The 23,022-nt window shown below is 37.2% G+C and overlaps 1 pseudogene; it reads right to left on the bottom strand.

Moving 5' to 3' along the window:
- Positions 1–1,812: 1,812 nt before the first annotated feature.
- LOC136832028 (E3 ubiquitin-protein ligase MARCHF6 pseudogene) lies at positions 1,813–5,304 on the bottom strand (annotated as a pseudogene).
- Positions 5,305–23,022: the final 17,718 nt, after the last annotated feature.

Genomic DNA, 23,022 nt, shown 5'->3' with positions numbered 1-23,022 from the left:
TCCAGAAAGGCAAAGCTGAGTGAAGTTTCATTTAATCGTGAATGTGTGAGTCGCTGTTTTCATCAGGACCGAAGTAAGAAAATCCTAATTTAAAATCAAATGTGTAAGAGAAGAAACAAACGACACCAGCCAGCAACCTTCGTTGATCAAGAAATATCACCTCACTGGGATTGTAAAGTGAAGTCAGTTTTCCTGTAAATTGCCCATTGAGTCTTAGTTTTCTTTTCAGTATTACCTACTAACAAAATATTTGCTCTCTCTCTCTCGCTACACGTGTTAAAACTTCGACAAGAGAGATTGTACTTTTCCGCAAGTTGTGGTATAGTTTTATGTATTCTCTTTAAATTTACGTTAAGTGGAAATGCGTATTATGCAGAAGAAGGATATTATGTTTTGTTGTGTTTGTATTTAGTAATGAAAAACGCTGTCTTGGCTGTTTTTGTGTCTTTAATTGTAAGTATATGTGTAATAATGCTTAACTACCAGCATCGGTTGTTTGTCCGGTGGTTAGTCTAAAGCCCTGTCCACACTAGCGGGCACTGCCCGACGGGCAAACACTGTTCCCATAACCCGTTCCACTATACTGACCGACCGAGTATGGAGCCAGAACGATGCGATTGTCTGGTAACACTGCTTCAGAAGCGAGAGAAAATATAACAGCTGGAAGTGCCCGTCGGGCATGCCCGCCAGTGTGGACAGGCCAAAAGGTTTGGTGTCGGTCAAAGACGGCTGTGAAGTCAGTCTCTTCACAGCTTTGATACAGTGCGGGTCAAGCTAATAAGGGCTCAAGAATGCAGCCATAGTTGTCAGTGCCTTCAAATACACTTAAGTATTCCTTTTCATCTTAAAGTACATTTAGGGAAAACTTCCTTTAGAGATATGCATATGTCACGTTAAGTGATGGTTTTGCGGGAACTGCTGGTTCCGCCTCGTTCCCCTTTGTGGATTGCTGCCTCCTTACCTTCAAGTTTTTTTGTTTTGATGTTTTCGTCAGTGAGCTGCCGTTTTCTTGCTTCAGTCGGGTCTGGTAGGGCAGCGAAGGTAGCGGCAGTGGCAGCAGCAGCAGGCAGTTTTTGGAGTCGACGTTGGTCGAGTTTTTGAGCAGCAAATTGGAGCACGCCTACGAAGTGGAGCACGTCGTAGAGGTGGAGTGTGACCATGAGTAGTCGTGTGACCACGAGCTGCTCATCTTTGATGACAGCGTGAGGCTGTCCTGACGTCTCCATCGGGTTTTCTGGTTGATGGGTTTTGTCCCTGTTGCACAGCTGAGGGCTGTCTTGGTGCCCTGATGGAGGACGTATGTTTGTTTTTTTTTTTCTGCCTGCTGTTGTTTATTTTTGCCTTTTTTTTAGCTACTTTTTGTTTATAAAGTTAATTGTTTATTTAACTTGATTTTGTTTAGTGCTGCCTTTTGGCTTTTTTTTGTACCTATGGTTTTATCTTTTACAAGACCTGACTCACTTGTAAATACTTGCCTTAATAAATCAATATTAAGCTCATTTTATTGTTTTTGTTGTTTTCTCCTCCTTTGTTTGTTGCATCTGCCGTCAGTCATGACAGCCCCGTCCTGAGTATGTTAAAGAACCTGCATAACGGCCCACTCGGGTCGTTACAATGGCGACCGTGACAGGGCGGCTCTGTTTTGGCTGGCGGGGTTGTTGCGGCATTGGAGGGGAGTATGAGTGTAAAAAAAAAAAATAATCTTTTTTTTTTTTTTTCTTTTAGGTGGGGAGGTGTCACGTTAAGTGATGGTTTTACGGGAACTGCTGGTTCCCCGCTCGTTCCCTTTTGTGGATTGCTGCCTCCTTACCTTCAAGTTTTTTTTTTTTTTTTTTTGATTGTTCATCTTTATTAAACCATAAGCTAAACGGAGCCCCTCTCATGACAGGCAAGTCCATAGCAATTTAAGTGTAAATACTCCCAAAAACAAGTTTGAACCTTTAATATGAAAATACACAATTCATTTCAAACATGTCCTTAACTTTGGTAACCTTTTATATAGTTCGAGTGACTCAATGTTTTAAACTGCCAAGATGTTATCACTAAATTTTTGTGCAAATATATCACAGTACTTGGCAACCTCACTGCAATAAGAGCTACTTCATTTCAAACATATGCACTAGGACATGACAACAGCATACTGTACTGTATTTAACACTTGAGAAAACTTTCTCTTCCAGCTTCTTGAAATACAACTGTAATGCTGCTTTAATATCAGTTTCCATGAAGTAAATGGCATTTCGCATTCATTGGCAGATTATTTTCCTGATACTACCCTACCTTTTTCCAAAAGGCAAGATATGCATTAAATACCCTGAGGCTCATATATAATGAGTCCACTCAGCAATGAACCAAGAATGCACACGGTGTCTCTCTGATGCAACCACTTGCATCTATTAAAATATTATCACACTGACGGTCAATACAGACCAAGTTATCATACCATTTCTACAAAAAATACACTTGTCGGACCAGAATTTTTCCAGGGTAGCCTCACCAGTTCCACCTCATTGATGACAGAGGCTAGTTTAATTAATTTATCCTTTTTAAAAGTATTTGGCACCTTCACCTAACAAATGGTGTCACTTCACTTTCTTGCAGAAGGGGAGGTGGTTGGCTGGTGCTTGGATCATAATTAACTAATCTTCTTCCCACTTGTCATTTTTTATGTGTTCATATAAGCGGGTAAACTGAACCACTTGCATGATGATTAAACTTGAAAGAAGAGTAATGACCATCAAAGCTGGGTAAATCCTTCGTTCCACCAATATTAATGCACTAGGTGGTGCAATGAGTGGAGCAATACTATGGGCTGTCACATACGGCACTGTAAGGCAGGCACCGAGACAAGCTATAACAGGAAGGGCAGTTTGCCCTACCAGGAGATTCAAGTCCAAATCACGAATACCTCCTAGATAAATATGTTCAAGATTTGTTTTCAGCCACCAGTTTGGCCCCATCATTACCAAAGCACACATGATTTTAGTATATAAGACTCCCAATGCCCAGTCCTGCCACAAAAACAGAATTGGTGTTTGGTAAAGAGGTACTCGAAGTGGTATGACAATCACCAGTTCCATTAAAACGCCAACCATTAGTGGAATCAACACTGCCACAACTAAGAGAGCCACCAATGCTTTTGTTCCCATTATACCCCACTGCCGAATCCGGAGAATAACCTGAGTCCAGCCTAACATAATCCACGAAGCTAGAAGGGTGATTCCACGTATACCAAGCAGGCATAAGTACAACCCACAAGCACCAGTATACAGCTCATGTACCTTTGTGTCTCCAAGTGCAAGGTACATACAATGTCTCCTACAAGGGACTGGAAGGGTGAGGCATATTATTGATGCACCTGTTAAACTGACCCACATCATTATCACCAATCTCAAAATCCTTATACCAAACCATCGTGGACGCACATAAGCCTGAAAACCAGTTGGGCCATCACGCTGAAGTAATGCTTGATGAGCTGCTCCAAGACCACCACCTAGAGCATCACCACCACCACCAACGACAGGATTAGCAAGTCCATCTGCTGGTTCCTCCACTTCCTGTGGTGCTGCTACATCATTTGCTGCCGCATCACCATTACCACCATTACCACCTGCATCACTGCCTATAACAACTCCACCCTGAGTATCCAGAGCAACATCACCAAGTAGATATGACCTCAGACCCAAAACATGTGACACAGCTGCACACCAGTGCCTCACTAACAACTTCAACCATATTCGTGTATGACCTTGTTCTAATAACGCTGGGAGAATAACTTGCAATAGCAACAGCTCCAATGACAACTCACTCACTGGAGTATCACTTGAAAGAGTTATATGGTATGGTAAGAAGGAAGGCCACAGCCCATGGATTATTTTAATGGGTAACCACAACATAAGAAGGACAGTAGACCCAAATATTACCATGGATGCTAGAAATCTTCTCGTGTGGCGAACAATGGGTAAGTGTATCATTTCTTGTACTGGATTGAAATCTGGATCATTGAGGTTTCTAAGGAACCACAGTACCCCTGGACGCAAAACTTCTCGAAGGAGAAGGATGAAAGAGGCAAAGTAAAATACATATACCATTCCCACCAGCCAATGAATGAACATGGATGTCCCTGGAGCCATCTTGAAGCTTGATTCTCGATCCTTAAGAGTTGCATCAAAAAGTGATAATGAGCAGATGTCAAGCCACCACCCTCCTATTAAAGGGAACACTCCAATTTCTACCACACTCAACAGAGCCACTTTCACTACCACATAGCATAAGCCTAAAACACGTTTAGACCTATTTAATCTGATTATTGCTGCTAGTGTATGTAACAAGACCAAGCATAACCCAACGACACAATAACCACAGAGCGCAGTTAACAGGCCTTCAAAATGTGATGCTGATACCCAACCTTTCAGTTTAAATCCAACTATAGTGAAGTGACCAATATGGTATGGACAAAAGGCAAATACAAGAATAAACATTGTGTTTAAAGAAACAACCCAAAAGACATGTTCAAGAAACACAAGTGAGCCATCTAGTCCTAGGAGTCGCTCCCAAGTGAGCTCTTCTGCAGCCCTATCCCACTCTATAGGATTCCAATTCATATCATCAGCTGCTGCTCCTGGATCCATATTATTATTTCCAGGAACTCCTTCATGTAAAATCTCCCCATCTCCACCTTCAGCTATATTTTGATTAGCTGGAACAGCTGCTAGTACTTGATTAGGCTGGTCTTGTCCACCTTCAGGATTTGGAGCTTCTAATGGAGGAGGGGCTGCATTATCATTGACAGGGTGTGCTGCAACATCCCCATTCACTTGATTAACCACACCGAAGTTCCCATGACCTTCATGTTCATGTTGCACATCTTGATCTAACCAGTCAGGCCCTCCCCCATGAAGTATCTGTTCCCGAAGCCAGACTAGACTGATAAATGCACTTAGTGTACAGGTGACCACAAAGCATCCATGGAAGATATCGGACACTAAGTTATCGGTTGAAAGCATATCTAAAGGTAAAGTAAGGACTGAAGACACTGACCCAGTAAATAGACACCGGTATATTCTGCACGCTGTGAGAGGAACTATCCCCAGCCAAGCTACTGCTACCAGTGTGTAATGTAGCCAATAACACACAGCTGTCCCCATACTTCGAGCCAAGCCCGAGAGTATATCTGCTATAGGTAACCTTTTCGGCATGTCTGGTGAATTTATTGGTGTGAAGTGAAACCGATGTTTGCAAAGTTTGCAATATTCTTTCCGTGAATATCGTAGCCATTGTACTAGACAATCTTGATGGATGAATTTAATAAAAAATGACAAGTATCTGGTGGGAAGAAGACTAGTTAATTATGATCCAAGCACCAGCCAACCACCTCCCCTTCTGCAAGAAAGTGAAGTGACACCATTTGTTAGGTGAAGGTGCCAAATACTTTTAAAAAGGATAAATTAATTAAACTAGCCTCTGTCATCAATGAGGTGGAACTGGTGAGGCTACCCTGGAAAAATTCTGGTCCGACAAGTGTATTTTGTAGAAATGGTATGATAACTTGGTCTGTATTGACCGTCAGTGTGATAATATTTTAATAGATGCAAGTGGTTGCGTCAGAGAGACACCGTGTGCATTCTTGGTTCATTGCTGAGTGGACTCGTCATATATGAGCCTCAGGGTATTTAATGCATATCTTGCCTTTTGGAAAAAGGTAGGGTAGTATCAGGAAAATAATCTGCCAGTGAATGCGAAATGCCATTTACTTCATGGAAACTGATATTAAAGCAGCATTACAGTTGTATTTCAAGAAGCTGGAAGAGAAAGTTTTCTCAAGTGTTAAATACAGTACAGTATGCTGTTGTCATGTCCTAGTGCATATGTTTGAAATGAAGTAGCTCTTATTGCAGTGAGGTTGCCAAGTATTGTGATATATTTGCACAAAAATTTAGTGATAACATCTTGGCAGTTTAAAACATTGAGTCACTCGAACTATATAAAAGGTTACCAAAGTTAAGGACATGTTTGAAATGAATTGTGTATTTTCATATTAAAGGTTCAAACTTGGTTTTGGGAGTATTTACACTTAAATTGCTATGGACTTGCCTGTCATGAGAGGGGCTCCGTTTAGCTTATGGTTTTAATAAAGATGAACAAAAAAAAAAAAAAAAAAAAAAAAAACTTGAAGGTAAGGAGGCAGCAATACACAAAGGGAACGAGCGGGGGAACCAGCAGTTCCCGCAAAACCATCACTTAACGTGACAGCTCCCCCACCTAAAAGAAAAAAAAAAAAAGATTATTTTTTTTTTTTACACTCATATATGTAAGGAGAATTTCTAGAGGTGTGCGTTGGATGAGGGTCACGAAATAGTGATTGTGCTCATGCCAATCTGACTACTATATTTCGAGCTAGGAACATTGAATACACCAACAGCAAGTTTATATAATTTGTTTAGTTAATATACATAATGCAATGCATTGATTTAATCACAATTTGAACTATCATAAGAATGAAGTAACCTGGGTGTCGTAATATAATACTTAGGCTACGATTAGGTAAGTACATTCGAATTGTTTAGGCTATACAGTAACACTGACGATTTGAAATGCTCTACTTGTTCTGAATGAGTTGGAATAAAATGGTGTCATGACCAGATATCACTGATTGGTTGTAAGAGCAGAGATCTGTATAGTCAGGGTTTACGAAATGTTAAGGATTGTTGTGATATTTGGCGATAAAGATAAAGACGTGACTGGCAGATGGCATTGAGTTGATGTCATTGTTGCTAGCAGCAAGAATGGCCAAATTTATTAAAGAATCCTTTGAGAAGGGTGAGTTTGTAGACCTGTTCATTTGGTCAAACAGTAAATTTGCCCTAAGTTAGCTAGTATCGAAAAGTGTTCTCCCTGTGTTTGTGAAAAATAGAGAACAGGAGATAAACTCTTTAATTCCAGAGGTGGTCTTGTCCTATGTGCCTACAGATGGTAATCCCAGTGACTGGTTGACACGTGGAAAAAGGACAGAAATGATCTTGGATAGTTCTTTCTGGTGGGAGGGACCCCTTGGTTAAAAAATTCCTCTTGGCCAATAGATAGGTCATGGGTTGGTGGATCACTTACACAGGGTAGGGAAGACAACATTTTGGTCAATACTGTAGGGGACAACCTGAATGGTAATACTCACTTGCTGAATTGGGAGAGATCCAGCAAGCTTAAAAAGGTCTATAGGACCACAGCGTGGATCTCACGATTTTTGAATAATTGTAGGAGTTCAACCAGTATGAAGAGGCATGATGAATTGACCTTGGAAGAACTCCAAGAGGCAAAAAATAAGACCATTGCCATCATACAGAGGGAATTTTTCCAAGAGGAATACGAGTTTGACGAAGGGGGTAAGAAAACCAAAACTAGCTTTCGTACACAAGTTGAATCTTTACTTGGACAATGGGGTAATAAGGTGTAAGGGTAGACTAGAATACGCACAGTTACCCGAATCTGTTAAGTTTCCTATACTATTGCCGAAGATTTGCTATGTTACTCGGGTAACTATTAAAGAACATCATGATGTTAATGCTCATATGGGTGTAAATGCAACTGTGGTGAGTGTCAGACAGGAATTCTGGATCCCACAGGTAAGGCAACTGACTAAGAATATAGTATACCATTGTGTTATTTGTGGGAGAACGCAGGGGAGGCCGTATAGGTGCAATATAGTTCCTCCATTACCCGAGTTCAGGGTGCAATGTAAGCATCCCTTTAATACCACGGGCATGGACTACACCGGCACATTATGGGTTGAGGGAAAAGGACAAAGCCCTGAGAAGGCTTATATCATCTTATTTACGTGCCCAATAACCAGAGGCATGCATGTGGAGCTAGTTGATAACCAGTCCTGTGACTCATTCCTCACGAGTTTTAGAAAATTCTGTAACAGAAGAGGTTTCCCAGCACTTATGTTGAGTGACAACACCACCACATTTGTAGCGGCATCAGAATACCTTATGACCATGTCGGAGAATCCCAGGGTGAAGGAATATCTGTTAGATATAAAGTGTAACTGGAAATTCATTCCAGCGAGAGCACCATGGTTTGGTGCTATATGGGTAAGGCTGATAGGATTTCTGAAGTCATGCCTAAAAAAAGATTGTAGGCCAAGCCTTGCTCAGTTTTGAGGAACTGACCTGTGTGCTGGTAGAGCTGGAAGGAATTATCAATGACTGACCATTAAGTTACATGCCCGGGGATTTGAATCGGTTGGAAATTTTAACCCCTAACCATTTGATCCTTGGAAGAAAGCTTAAGTCCTTCCCAAGAGAAGTAGTAAATTGGGAATAGATCTCTGGTGACCCTACCTATGGATGGAGAGAGTTCACTGAGAAAAGATTCCTACGTATATCCAAGTTGTGTGACGACTTGTGGAAGAGGTGGGGAGGGAGTATTTAACCCTCTCACCCCCGCCGTATATGGCAATTTGGGAAGCCTTAACCCCGGACTATTTTGGATTGCAAACGTATTTTGTAATATTTTTTTCAAATCGCGGTGGCGGACTTAATTTTCGTCAGAAAGAGGTCAGGTTGGGCGCGTCCTTTTGAAAAATGACTGAATTTTTCGATGCAGGCATAAAAAATAAAAAAAAATCTGTGTAAATAGCCTTTATCATTTGGTGAACTTTGCCGATAACGAATTTTTCTTCTTTTGTCGTATATATTGAGATATAGCACCAAGGATACACAACACAGGAATGTCATATTTTACCATTGTATAGAGCAATTATTTAGCTACAAAACGGTATATGTAACTTTGTATTTAGATGGAATGAAACAGAAAAAAATGGGATAAGTAAATTTATCGAAAGCAAAATTTTCTTTAGCGGGAGTAGTGCAAACCAGCGATCGCAAAAGTTTTTTTCAAATCCTCACCATCCGGTTATTTTTCGAGTAATTTGAGTGACTTTGCTGTCATTGGGAAGCTAAATGATTACTAATGACTGGGTAAACATCAAAAATGGCCTATGAGATGTTTAAATGCCCTTGCATTGAAAGGGAAGATAAAAAAAAATAAACGTAAAATAATTGACTGTAGTAAGTAAGATGTTGCACAAACACATTTGAAAATTTTGTTGTAAAGCTCAAGTCTTTAGCTTTACAACAGTATAAAATTTTTGTAATTACGAGAAAATAAAGTGGAGAAAAAAATTGTTGCACGTATATAAAAAGTCAAGTTTAGCCGCAGGCATGTCTGAAAAAACACGCTATGTAGAAATTTTTTTTCAAATTTGTTATTTTTGACTAATATGGGTGACGTTGCTGTCATTGTGAAGGTACATGATTGTAAATTACTGTGTGAGCATCAAAATGGCTATGAGATGTCTAAATGCCCTTGCATTGAGAGGGAAGATAAAAATAAAGAAAAAAAGCGAATAAACGTAAAATAATTGAGAAAAGATGTTGCACAAACACATTTGAATATAATTTTGTTGTAAAGCTCAAGTCATTAGCTTTAAAATAGTACAAAAACTTTGTAATTAGAGAAAATAAAGTGGAGAGAAAAATATTGTCAAGAGAGAGAGATATGAGAAAGTCAAGTTTTGGAGAGCTTTCAGCACTGTCAAGCTACTGACATTCAGTAACTATATCCTTCGGAAAGACTCCTTAGTTTCAGCAGTTTACACAATTCAAATACATTACTGCTCCAGAAAAATTCCCCGAGGAGCGATGAACATCAAAATAAAAATTTCGGCAACGCTTAAGAATTGACATTAACTATACACTTCATTTCCACGTGGTGGAGCAGAGATTTCCCCTTGTGTAACGATTCATTGAATAAAGGAAAGTTTCTGGCAGGAGGAGAGGTTTCTTGCTTGCGTTTGCGTGCGTCTGTGTGAGATTAAAGCCAGAGGATCAGGCGAGATCCATTGTAATTTACAAGGATCATTAGTCAACACTACCTTTGTTGAAATAAGGACCGTCTGAGAAAATATGCTAGAGAAAACTGGTCAACTAATGAGCAGAGTTTCCTGCAGACGTTGTATGAGAGAGAAAAATATCTAGAATGAAATATTATATGACGCTTTCAACCAGCAATTCAAAGGTGGTTAGGCTAGGGAGGGGAAAAACCTTAAGCCCCGGCTAATACTCAAAGTATCTGAACTTAATATTTGGTGACACTCTAACAAATGATCTACTTAGGAGAGAGAAAGAAGAGATGAGAGGGGGAGGAAAAAAAAAAAGTGAAAAATATTGAACCTGTGACAAATTAGCAAGAAGCGTCGAGAATATGAAAACGTTCAAGGGTCATATAGTTCATTACCTTTTGCTTATTGTACAGTAGGTTATACGGCTCATCTGCTGAAAAGGATTAACGCGGACACATCGGAAGGAATTTTATTTAAATACTAACAGAAATTTGGCTCTATGAAATAATTTATTCGAACAAATTCCTCTTATTTACTAGTAAACCAATGATCAATGCTCATTCAATAAAAATGTCTATTTGCTGTCCCAGATGCCTTGATTGCCTGATTTGGAATTCAAATTATAAGTGTTGTTGTATGCCTGCTTTATCATCATTTCTGGAGAAGAAAAGTCTTTTTCCCTTTCTGTATTCTGCGGTATCAGGAAGCAATCCAGAGAGATATCATGACGTTAATTATATGGTATCGAAATTGAAATAAAGCATTGTTTGCAACTAGATGAAATTCGTTCTTTCATTACATCGTAATTGATAAGATTGGGGAAATATTAGTATTGACATGAAAGTTTAAGTTATTTCATAAAAGGCAGCAAAAAGAGAACGATAACAAAATAATAATTTTAAAATAATAATATTTAAGTTTATATATATATATATATATATATATATATATATATATATATATATATATATATATATATATATATATATATATATATATGTATGTATGTATGCATGTATGTATGTATATATATATATATATATATATATATATATATATATATATATATATATATATATATATATATATATATATATATATATATATTCATAGATATATATAGGTTATATATATATATTTAATGCTTATAGGCACTAACTTATGATTGAATGCCATTTTGCAATATCATGAAGAATAAAAGTGTATGAAGGTTACAAAGTAAAGACCCAAGTTCTGCATAGAGGAATTCTATATAGCCTATATAGAAATTTCTAAGGAAAAAACATTGTTAAACAACATGGCATTTGGACTATATATATCACTGAATAACTAAAAAAAAAATTCAGATTTCTGAGGCTCTGGTTCTATTAAAGTCAACAATTTTATGAGAACAATAAAAGCATCTGCAAGTCAACAGCTCCACCTGTCACAGAGATTTGGTAAAAGCCTTTGCTTTCGAAAACAATCTGCTTTTTATTGTTTATTTTTTGTAAGGAGTTCTTGTTGCTGTAAGTATCCCAGCAAACTGTGTCTATTCATAGCCAACACACTTCAGCACGTACGCTTACGGGGAGGTCGAATAGCAGGATCAGTAATACGTAATATATAGTACATATTTTCTTCTTACTTTTGAGTCATGGAAAAATGTTTTCAGATATTCCTTTATAAAAATTAATGCATTTGATTTTTAGTTTGTATGATACTTTAGTCATTCAATGATTACTTACGACACAAGTCCAAAAATCTATCTTCAACACATCTCTCATCCTCTGCCTCTCTCAAAATTCTTGTTAAGTAAGACTGTCTTCGAACTCTTCTAGGTGGACAGGGGAGCCCAACTGACACAGTCAACTGCCAATCTCGTTGGGGTTGTTCGAAGAATATGTCAAAGACAGCTCCGAGGTCTCCTTCTTCGTCACCTCATTTGTACCTGGGACTTCCATAATATCCCTTCGTTTTTAAGTCTCTCCTGCCATCTTACGCATCATTGTCGTAGGCCTCCATGAATCGCGTCCATTTTGCTCTGCAGATTGTATAATCTTACTTCAGTTTGCCGATTTGAACTGTTTGACTTTGAAATCCTGATGGTCTACCGTTGTTTGAGTTTCCTTTTAAAGTTATTCACCTCATCATCGTCTCTTCATGTCGTGTTGTTTATTTCCTGTATGTAACTGACCTCATTACTTCGGTTTTTCTTGGGTTTATTTTGAGTCCAATATATGATAAATACATCATATATAACACATTCATATATATATATATATATATATATATATATATATATGTATATATGTATGAGTGTGTATACATATATAATATATTCTATTAAGCAAGATTTATAAATATTTTGGTGTGTTGCTAAATAAAACGGCAACATCTGCATATTCTTCTAAATATGCCCTGTCCTGAACTTCTCTTCCATCGCCGACCATTATGAAATCTATGAGAGGGAAGTAGTTAATAAAGATAAAACAACATATTTCTTATCAGAATTGACGGATTCAAACCTTGGAGAGAGTTATTTAAGAAACTTCGTTGCTTATATCTCCTATTTTGTACAGGACAATAAAAGATTCCACACAATAAAAATTAGAGTGCATGCATCCGAACTGAGAATTTATTAACACTGGTCTGTTAATCTGTGATGAAAAACTGAACGTGAATGTGACCACGCAGACCTAACTTTCTGATAGAACTGTCTGTTTCTTTAACCCGAGACTAATTTTCTCCATCGAGCTGTGCATTGCTCGGAATGGCTCACTTTTCGATAAAGATGGTTCTGCTATTGACATCTGCTTCGAGATTTTCTCCTACCATTTTTTTTATACATAATCTGCTCTTGTATGGACGTTTATAGTATCTCGATACATTTATCTCCGAGGTAAAATTGCTCAGTCTGAAAGTTCTCCTAAGCCAAAAAGGATTCGGGTGTAATTTTGATCATAGGCCGGATTTTTTTTATGCCACGGTCAAGAATTCTGATTTTAATATGGGAACTCTGCGAAGCATTCTAATCTCTCTCTCTCCCTTTTCTGGTAAGTTGTTACAACTTAAAATACGAGAGAGAGGTTCTGTTTCTCTTGGTATAAAACATAATATAAAGCTGTAGAAATAAGCTCCTATCAGTAAAAAAAGAAAGTAATGTTACTTTAAAATCTCTAATTTTGCTATTATTTACATGGCTTTTTCTTCTACCATTCTACTAATAGTCATCCTAATATTTTCCCCATAACTGATTCATTTGATTGAGCTCCTTCCCATCTGGCCGTTCTTATATAATTATTTCAGTGTGATAAAGGTTGATGATGGTGTCAGTGGTCACCTAGAGTGACCTATATGATTCAGATGTCCGTTTAGCCGTCTTTGAAAGCAATTTACCTTGATACAGGATACGCCATTATCTCACTGGCCATTGCTCTTTCGTATAATTTTAAATTTTCAATTACGAAATTTCCCGTAAAACTGACTTAACTCACCTAAGGAATTTTTACACTAAACTTCCCGAATTTCTTTGACGCCCAGCTTAGATGCAAACGGCCTTAGCTGGCAAACTGAGAATGTCCTATGATTTCAGTCGCCCTATGATTGATATTGGCAGGGAAGAAGAATATTTTGAAAAACAAATATTTTGAAAAAAAGTTATAATGATAATAACAATGGTTATAAAGAAAACGAAAAACTTTACCTGTTAAAAGCAAATTTCATATAGTGTGTCGAGGTAGTTTACGTTTGAAAATATTTTGAAAAATCTTTCAAATAAAGTTATATTCCGTCTCTGTTGACTGAGAATAATAAGAACAATGGTTATATAAGAAAACGAAAGTAATCGGGTCCCCTTCTTCAAAACTACTTTGACATCCTGATGTGGCGGCATCCTTTAAAAGCGGAAGACCTCCGGTCTTATGCCTCTTTGAAAAGAAGAAAGGAGCTCTCGAGACCAGAAGTGTCGAGGTAGTTTACATGTTTTGAAAATGAAAGATTTACACAGTGGCTCAATAAACTAAGAAAAATCTTTTCAAATAAAAGTTCAACAATTGAAACGAAAGTTATAATACTGAAAAGATTACTAAAACTTGGTCATTGTAATTTTGATGAGTGGAGAACACGAGTAAGAACTTTGCCATAATTCCAGTGGTTAATATACTTATTTTTATGAAAGTTTTAACGAAAGACAAAACCTCGGGTCCCATTCTTCAGATCGGAACTACTTCAGGGCGATATTACAAAGTACACTCAGACTCGGCGAAAAATTAAAATTAAAAGAACAGATTATACTTCTCTGAGCCTTGATAGCTCAGTGGTAACGTCGACTGGAGTTGTTCTGGATGATCAGAGAGGCGTCTGTGTCGGGATTATGTATGTAATCGATAGCTTAAAAGCAAATGGGTGTTACAGACTAAATACACACACAAAACAAAGCCACTCCAACATCTAAAACATAACAAAACAAACATCTCACAGTCTGCCTCGTCCATTTATCACTATATAATTACGCTACTGGGGTCTCGGTGATAACTCTACCCAAAGCCAAATCAAAATCAAAGAAGGCATATTACCCCATACAAAAATGGGAAAAAGCACGTTAAAAGAAGAAGAAGATGGATATGATATTGGGTCCCTTGGTTCTGGAGAGTCCCAGTGGCCTGCAGCCATTCTGTGCCCAGCATATCTTATATGTTTTTATCTTTTCAGAATTATATAATGATCACGGTGTTTCAGATTCTTGATCCCTTAAAAATGTTTCTCACTATAAGGGCAACTTCAGACTCTTATCTGTGCTTAACCATAAATCGTGAAACTGGATATAAATATAAGCTATTCTTGCGCCTGTGATATTTTTTTTTTTATTAAATTAGCATATAATGGAGTTATTGTTTTTTTTTTAAGTGACCATTTTCAGTTCCATCCTGGAAATGCCAGGGTAATTCTATGACCATTTAAGGTCACTTGTGCTGTTTGCAGATGTAAATCTTCCAGGATAGGAATGTATATGAAAACGCAAGAAACGAAGTGAGTTTTATTACAAACTTGTCAGATGGACAAGAACTCCAGGACTACAGTGGACGCTTAACCCACACGGCTAGCATATATATACATGGTTATATATATCGTCTTAAATACAAACAGAGTTATATGTGGTGTAAACGGTTAACATGGCAAGGGTGGATATCGTCTCTAAATACAAAACACCTGAGTTCGACGGGAGATTTGTATTTGGGAGCCGATATCCACTTATACCTCACTTGCTAGCCGTGTGTAAGCATCCACTGTAGTCCTGATTGCTGGTTCGAGCCCACGGGACATATTATCAACTAAAAATTTCGGGAAAATATATTATTTCCCCGATGGGAATTAAATAAGTGATAAATGAACATCTAGATTTTGTATAAACCACAAGCCGAATAGGACGATAAACGCTGAGTCAGTTATTTTCAAATATACACCAGAGGTTAACTTATACCCTCTTGATAGCTATCTGTTAATAATTCTTCACGTTCGCAGTGCCCGTCCATTTATTTTTTTACATCATATTTGCGGATTTGATATTAAGCGATATTTGTAGCTTCATGATCGTATATTCGGTGTGATAAAAAAATGTCATAAAAAAGCTGCGTGTTTTTGAAATCATGGTCGAGGTGGGTTATATCCAGAATTTCCTGCTCTCGACGGGTAAATTTCCAATAACTTATGCTTTGACAGCTCAGTGGTTAGCGTCGACTGGATTCACTGGATGCGCGCGTCTGTGTCGTGGGATCGAGATCGGCAGTGGTCCATTTATCACTCATAAATTCCCTTCGGTGATAATTCCCATCGGATATTCCCGAGGTAACGTGGATATTTTCGATATTTGTAGCTTCAAGATTATATAAATCACGGTGTGATAAAAAAATGTCCTATATTATTTATATGTATGTATATATATATATATATTATACTTATTATCTTTTATATATATATTCTTTGATAAAAATCATATATATATTATATATATTTATAATGAGCTTGTTTGCGATTGTTTTCTTTGGCGCGCGAATGGATAAATAACCCGGTTAATAATTTCACGTTATTTTTTTTTACCATATGCTGCTGTCAGTATTTCCTGAAAGGCCCTTTTGAAACTCCGATCCCTTTGCAGCCGCTACAAATACGGGATGCTTCTCTTCCACGTCGCAACTAACTATTTTCCTGTTTAGTTATATATCTCCTGATTATTTAAATGCCTTCACTTATTATCTTTTTCTATTCTTTGATAAAAATCAAGATATTTGAGTATTTATAATGAGCTTGTTTGCGTCTTTGGCGCGCTGGGGTGGGTGGGGCGGACAAATCGGTTTGCAGGGGGTGGGTGGCTGTGTTATGTCTCCCCTAATGTCACCCGGGGACGACAAACAAGAGCCACTCGGATTTTATTAGCATAGATTGTCAAAAACTTTTCCGCACAGCAAAAAGGGATACAGTGTTGAAACCTCCTTCCATCTGACCATTTAATTCCTCTCCCTCTCCCTGCTACGTATCCCATCCCCTCCCCTATTTCTCTTCTGAGTCACTTCTTACTCGTTGCTTCTTGTTGGCATCCTAGCCTTTATAGTTCTTTCCTAAAATTTTCATAGTTTAAAACACACATTGCACTGAAATGCATAAATGATGTGAATACCCCCTGAATATACTGTAATACTTTAGGATAAATATTGTAAACAACTGCCCTTCAAATTCCTCTGTAATGCATAGATCATTATGAGTCCATTAGTTGTTACATTTAGCAACTATAGAAAATAAAGGCAATTTATTGTCACGATAGTTGCAGTTTATTGAAAGAATATTGCAACAGATCCTTTTAAGAGATAGATTCCATAAATGATTATCCAGAAGAAAGAAAAAATATGAATGAATTAACATAAGAAGAAAAGAAAGTAGAACTAAACAAGAGGTCATGAGTTAAAAACGGTAAGCTTACATACTTATCACTAAAAGAATAACCCTCACTTCTCCATTAAGTAGCACAGTTACAGTTAGTAGTTAGGTTCACGGTTAAGCTCACGCCAAAGTTATTGCTTGAAAAATACACTTGGAAATGATGATTGCACTGAACATGCTTGTAAACTCGCAAGTGTTGTTGATATGCTCATAACAAGTTTTATGAGGTATAACGATATATTCAAAGCCATGAGTAACTTACGTTTTCTAACTGAAGATCAAAATGTTCTCCCACCATCAATATAAGCAGTAATATTTTCTGAAATAGTAATTTGGGTCTCTTAGGTATAACAAAAAGAAGGAAATAACAGGAAATAAGATGAGTTGAGAATATCATGTAAAAGAAATGAAATGAATTGGATAACAGAGAAGTTTGTACAAAGTTGGAAAGAAGAATGGAAATCTAATGACCGAGGGGAATCACACATCGTAAAAGGAATGGTCAAAACTGGGAGGAGCCAATGAAGTTGGGGCTATGGGTATAGAAGAAAGAAAGAATAGGAAGGGATAACAGCAAGTGGATGGTCTAAGGTGGAAAAATGCAAGAAGAGATACAAATGCGGTATTTACAAAATGTTCTATGAATGACTGACGGAAATGGGAGTAAAAGAGGTCGGTAAAATAATTATTGATGTTGCGAAGGTGGAAAGCTAAACTAAGAAATAATAAGTGAAAAGACCCATAAACTGTAACTACGAAGTAAGAAAACGCGATTGGATAAAAGGAAACAAAAATGATTTCTACGAAAGAAAAAATAGGAAATAAATTATGGGAAGGAATGGTTTGTAGATGGGGATAAGTAGAAAGATGATTAATGCGTAGAAATGGGAAAGTAGGTTTGAAAGAGTGACAGTGGAAAAGGATAACGGAATGGAGGTGGTACAAAAGCGGAAAGACGGATGGAGGATAATTAATCAACCAGAAAACCCACCTGCCCTAAGGTTGATGTAAGCGAAGTAGAGGAAATAGAAGTTGACAACTTGGAATAAGATGAAGTTGAAAACATGCACTGAGATTTTTTCCTATTCTTGATATCTGTGAAATAATTCTCATGGACAGTTTTTTGATGTAAAGACACGAAAGGGATCATTTTCATATCATCAGTCTTTTTATTCTTAGAGGTTAAGAGTCAGTATTATAGGTATTTTTTTTTCTAAATCAATTTGTTGATGAATTGTTTATTTTCGTTGTTGTTAATGTACTATTTTAGCTGTTTTTTGAGCAACTTTTTTTTTATTTGCTGTGAAGCAATGTTTTACATCAGCCATTAATTAATTAATTATGTCACTCACTTCGTCTTATCAATAAATTACCTTTATAGATTATTTATTTCTTTCTTTCTGATTAAATGTAAGTATTCCTTACACTGACCACCATAGTGATAATTCAAAAAATTGTACATAAAGACATTTTCTGACAAATCCAGGGGTGATTTTGTCTTTAGCTATTTACACCATTTTTCATGCCAGCGTGAAGGTGTTATGGAACACCCTGTCCTAAGATATACCAAAATTGACCTTACTGATGTGTGGCTATCTGTACAAAGTCTTAAGAACTTTAGGAAAAGATCACAATAGCAAAAACTTTTCTGGTGGATAATTTGAAATAGACGGCATTTATATTTTTGGCTAGTTCATTGCCATCCATAACAATTTTCATAAAAAAATTATGTAAGTATTGAATTCGGATTTCTTTTTTCTCAATTTCAATATACAAAATTTGCAAGCTACATAAAGTGTAATTCTAAGAATCTGAAACGTTTTCATAAGGAAGAAATGTTACCATGACAGTAGAAAGAAAACTTTGCCTCAGTTACAAGAAGAGCCTTTCACTCAAATTATCTGTATTCCGAGTCAGTTCTTTTTTTTTTAACACAATAAGGAGGAAAGCATGAAAACTCGAGAAATATGTTGCTAAAACCGATGATGCAAGTAATAATTCCCATGAAAATTTGTCATACAGTGTGTGAAGGAATCTGAATTCAGGGACCATCCTTTTCACATTCTCCTCACAATAATAGCTACGCCTATCCATCTATGCTTGTTTATACACACGCACACACACACAAACACACACACACACACACATATATATATACACATACATATATATATATATATATATATATATATATATATATATATATATACAAAATCGTGAAGCTACAAATGTCGCTTAATATCAAATTCACGCTACCTCGGGAATATCTTCGATGGAGAATTATCACCAAAGGGGAATTTATAAGTGGTAAATGGATTGGTACTGCTGGGTCACGTCGTGAACCTCGACACAGAACTTATCCAGCATAGTTCAGTCGACGTTACCACTGAGCTATCAAGAGAGGTATAAGTGAATGCCGAGTCTGCTGTGCTGTTTTTACCTGTCGTGAACCAGGATAAAAGATTGTACTTGATAGCTCAGCATTAACGTCGACCTGGAGTTGCATGATAGTTCATTGGTAGGGTTTTGCAGAACAATCCATTTATTTTATAAAATAGTTTTATTCTAGAGGAGCGTGAATTTGATATTATACATTTGTAGCTTCATGATTGTATATAAATCACAGTGTGATAAAAAAATAATAAGAGCTGCGTGTTCCAAACGTACCAATGAACTATCATGGGAGGTGGGTTAATGCCGAGGTAGGTACAATTTCACTGAAGGGACTGGTATAAGCAGATAAACTCGGCATTCATTTATACATGATAGCTCAGTGGTAACGTCGACTGGAGTTGCTGGATAAGTTCTGTGTCGAGGGTCCGTGACCCGGCAGTACCAATCCATTTATCACTTATAAATTCCCTTTGGTGATAATTCTCCATTGAGATATTCCCGAGGTAGCGTGAACTTGATATTGCGACATTTGTAGCTTCATGATTGTATATAAATCACGGTGTGATAAAAATTATATTAATATATATATATATATATATATATATATATATATATATATATATATATATATATATATATATATATATATATATATATATATATATATATATATATATATATATATATATATATATATTATAGCAATGAAAAGCACCAGTCACTTGGGCAATATAGGCTAATCAACAGAATTAGACATGGGACACATCTTATGGTACATTTACATAGCTTTATTAGCGACGCTTCAGGGCCTTCCCCCAATATCACAGCTTTAAAAAGACAAATACAAATAAAATAGAATAAAGGAATATCGCCTTTTTTACTGCTGTTGCGTTATGGAAACGTTTATCCTTTTTGAGAAACAGAGATGGGGTTTATTTCTTTTTACAGTTTGCTAATGCAGCCCACACTAGTATAAAGTGAACCCTCTATTATGAAAAAGAAAGTTAGTTTTTTTTAAACATTGAAGTCTCACGCAACGCAGATAGTTTTACACTTCGGTTTTTAGAAAAACAAGTTCACCGCCTAGTTACAAATTTGTATAGCTTTTGCAGTTTTAGCTTTAAACTAAAGGGTTATATTCTCTCTTTCGCTGGGCCTTTTTCTTTTCGTCTGGCTAATCCGAATTTCACGAAGAGTTAACAATTTTACAACAATACTTCTTGGAAAATTGTTACCAAGGAGGTTTTTCTTTAATCGTTGAGACAAGTTCCCAAACGATAAATGAATACCGAAAAACAACGATCCAACTGCACGAGGATGCTGCTGCCATTCTTTGCCATTGTCCCTTTTATGAACAGAATAACGTTTTACAGCCAAGTTAAGCGACTAATAGGAGAACATTGTCCGGCCATGAAATGTCAATTGACCATAACGAATCCATTGACTATCGGCTCCTTTTTTCGATGCAAGGACAAATTGAGCCCCCCCTTCGGTATCTAATGCGGTCTATCTATTTTCGTGTCCCAGCTGTAGTCTGGGAAATTATGTCGGGACCTCTCGGAGGCTTCTGAAGGTCGTATAGATAGCCATAGGGGGTGACTTATGGCACAGGTGTCCAGCTGTCATCTCCACAATTCTCGAGTATTCGGGAGCATGCACAGAAATTCAAGTTTGATATCGAGTCTAAACATTTTAAAATCCTTACACGGGCTTCTTCCCCTCAACAGCGTTCTGTCTTCGAATCGCTTTTCATAAAAATGTTAATCCGACACTGAACAGATCACTGCTACCCGTCTCTACCTGGCATGACCTTACTCACCTGGGACCTTTTGTTTTCTGCTCTAGCCACTCGTCTTCTTCCCTTTGCTCGAGATGGAAATTTTCAGAGTGGTTTATGTCTTGTGTATTCTCATTATAATTGTATATTGATGCTTTTAGGGTTAGTCTTCTTTTTCATTCTATTTTGTGTGTGTTTGTCCTTTTAGAGCTGTGATGAGGGCCAAGGCCCCGGAACGTCGCTAATAAAACTATAAGAACATGCCATAACAGGTCTTCAAATCAGCCTTACGAAATGTTCTTTTGGCATCATTTGATATCGAAATTCTAAATACTGTTTGTGGACTCGTATTATGCACGCAAACAGTCACGTTAAAATAATTAAAAGTCAGTAAAAATGAGAGAGAGAGAGAGAGAGAGAGAGAGAGAGAGAGAGAGAGAGAGAGAGAGAATCTCGAATCCTTTGCATTTACAACACCAACAATCATTACTTATTTATAAATCATATACAACACCACTTATCGCAAATGCATATATCAGTGTGTTATATAGTAACTTACATATTATTTGGTACATGTTACGTATTTAAAAAACGTTGGTATGAAAGATAAAAATTGTATGATGATGATAACGATGGGTCTGCTGTTAATTTAAGTGACCCAAGGAGAATTCCAAATTACATAATGTCAACTGTAAGTGATTTTCAAGCGATACTGAAAAGGACGTCAACAATGCCTACGAAATTAATTAAATATATGTCAAGTTTCCATCAAGCATTTGTGAAATTGTTATACATATTGAAATTCGTCAATATTCCAATGGTATAAAGAGTCCAAGGCTGATTATTAAGGTTGTCCAAGAATACATTCACGCATTTTTATTCAACTGACATCAGATGAAGTTATTTGATTTCCAACAACAATTCTCTTTTCTCACTGGAATTCCTTTTTCACTAATGCATCAAAGACAATTCTAATTCCGCTTTCCTTTATCGCCGCCATATCCGATCATTACTTTACATCAGACATGGATATTGCTTAAGAGTTCAAGAAATTACCACGATACTGAAGTACTTAGATCGACAACGCCACTGACGTCGGGATTTTCGGGTGTCATAATTGACTCCAGCCACTGGTCGTACTAGAACCCGATTACTACATAATGGCATTCAGGTTTACTTACGATTCCGGAGAAAATCCGGCAGTCATATAGTTTGTGGGGGTCCTTATAGTATATGGCTATTGAGAAACTGCCATATTCTGCTTTAACTGACGAATCGTGAACGAGGGTACGAGGCCCCTGTTCAGAAAACTTCCACAATAGCCGCTCGAAATGCATACACAAAAGGCTAATTAACCTAAATACAAAATCCCCCACCCACCCCACATACTTTTCACCTTAATTTTGCATGCACAAGTTTCCTGAACATTAAGGGCTTCCTTTTTAATACCACCTCCAATTTGTTTAAAACCCTGTCATTCTCATATATTTTCACAAGAGACTTGAACAAACTTCTCAGTTTTATCCCTAATCAGGACCGCTGTTTTTAAAGAGCCCTTTTTAGGGGTGTCCATCTTCTCTTAAGCATTCCTCTCCATGTCCCTAGCAATTCCGTTTCCATGATCTGCAACATGTCACTCCATCATCTCCCCTCTTCATCAGGTGCCAAAACTATCTTAATTGACTTTTTAGCCTTCTTTGACACTTCAGTAACTTTTACTGGTCATCGGATGTATTTATTTCTTATCCTACCTCTTCTCGTCACTCACTCATACAACTGAGCATCCACATAAAAGTACCTGGGCACGATAACAGATGCAGTGGATTATATGGATACAGAGGTTAAGAATGGGTGGGCTAGAAACGGCACTACTGAAGAAAATAGAAAAGTTAGATGTGGCTGAAATATTTACTTCTCCCTACGTCCACATTTCTAATAATTTTAGTTCTTTTTTAACAGCACATGGAACAGTTTTTTGTCATATTAAACTCACCATTTCTTCTCATATGTTTTGGAAAGTAAGGTCTAAAAATCA

Source organism: Macrobrachium rosenbergii, chromosome 49, assembly GCF_040412425.1.
Source record: "Macrobrachium rosenbergii isolate ZJJX-2024 chromosome 49, ASM4041242v1, whole genome shotgun sequence".
Classification (NCBI taxonomy): Eukaryota; Metazoa; Arthropoda; class Malacostraca; order Decapoda; family Palaemonidae; genus Macrobrachium; species Macrobrachium rosenbergii.
This window is presented reverse-complemented; position numbering and strand designations above follow the sequence as displayed.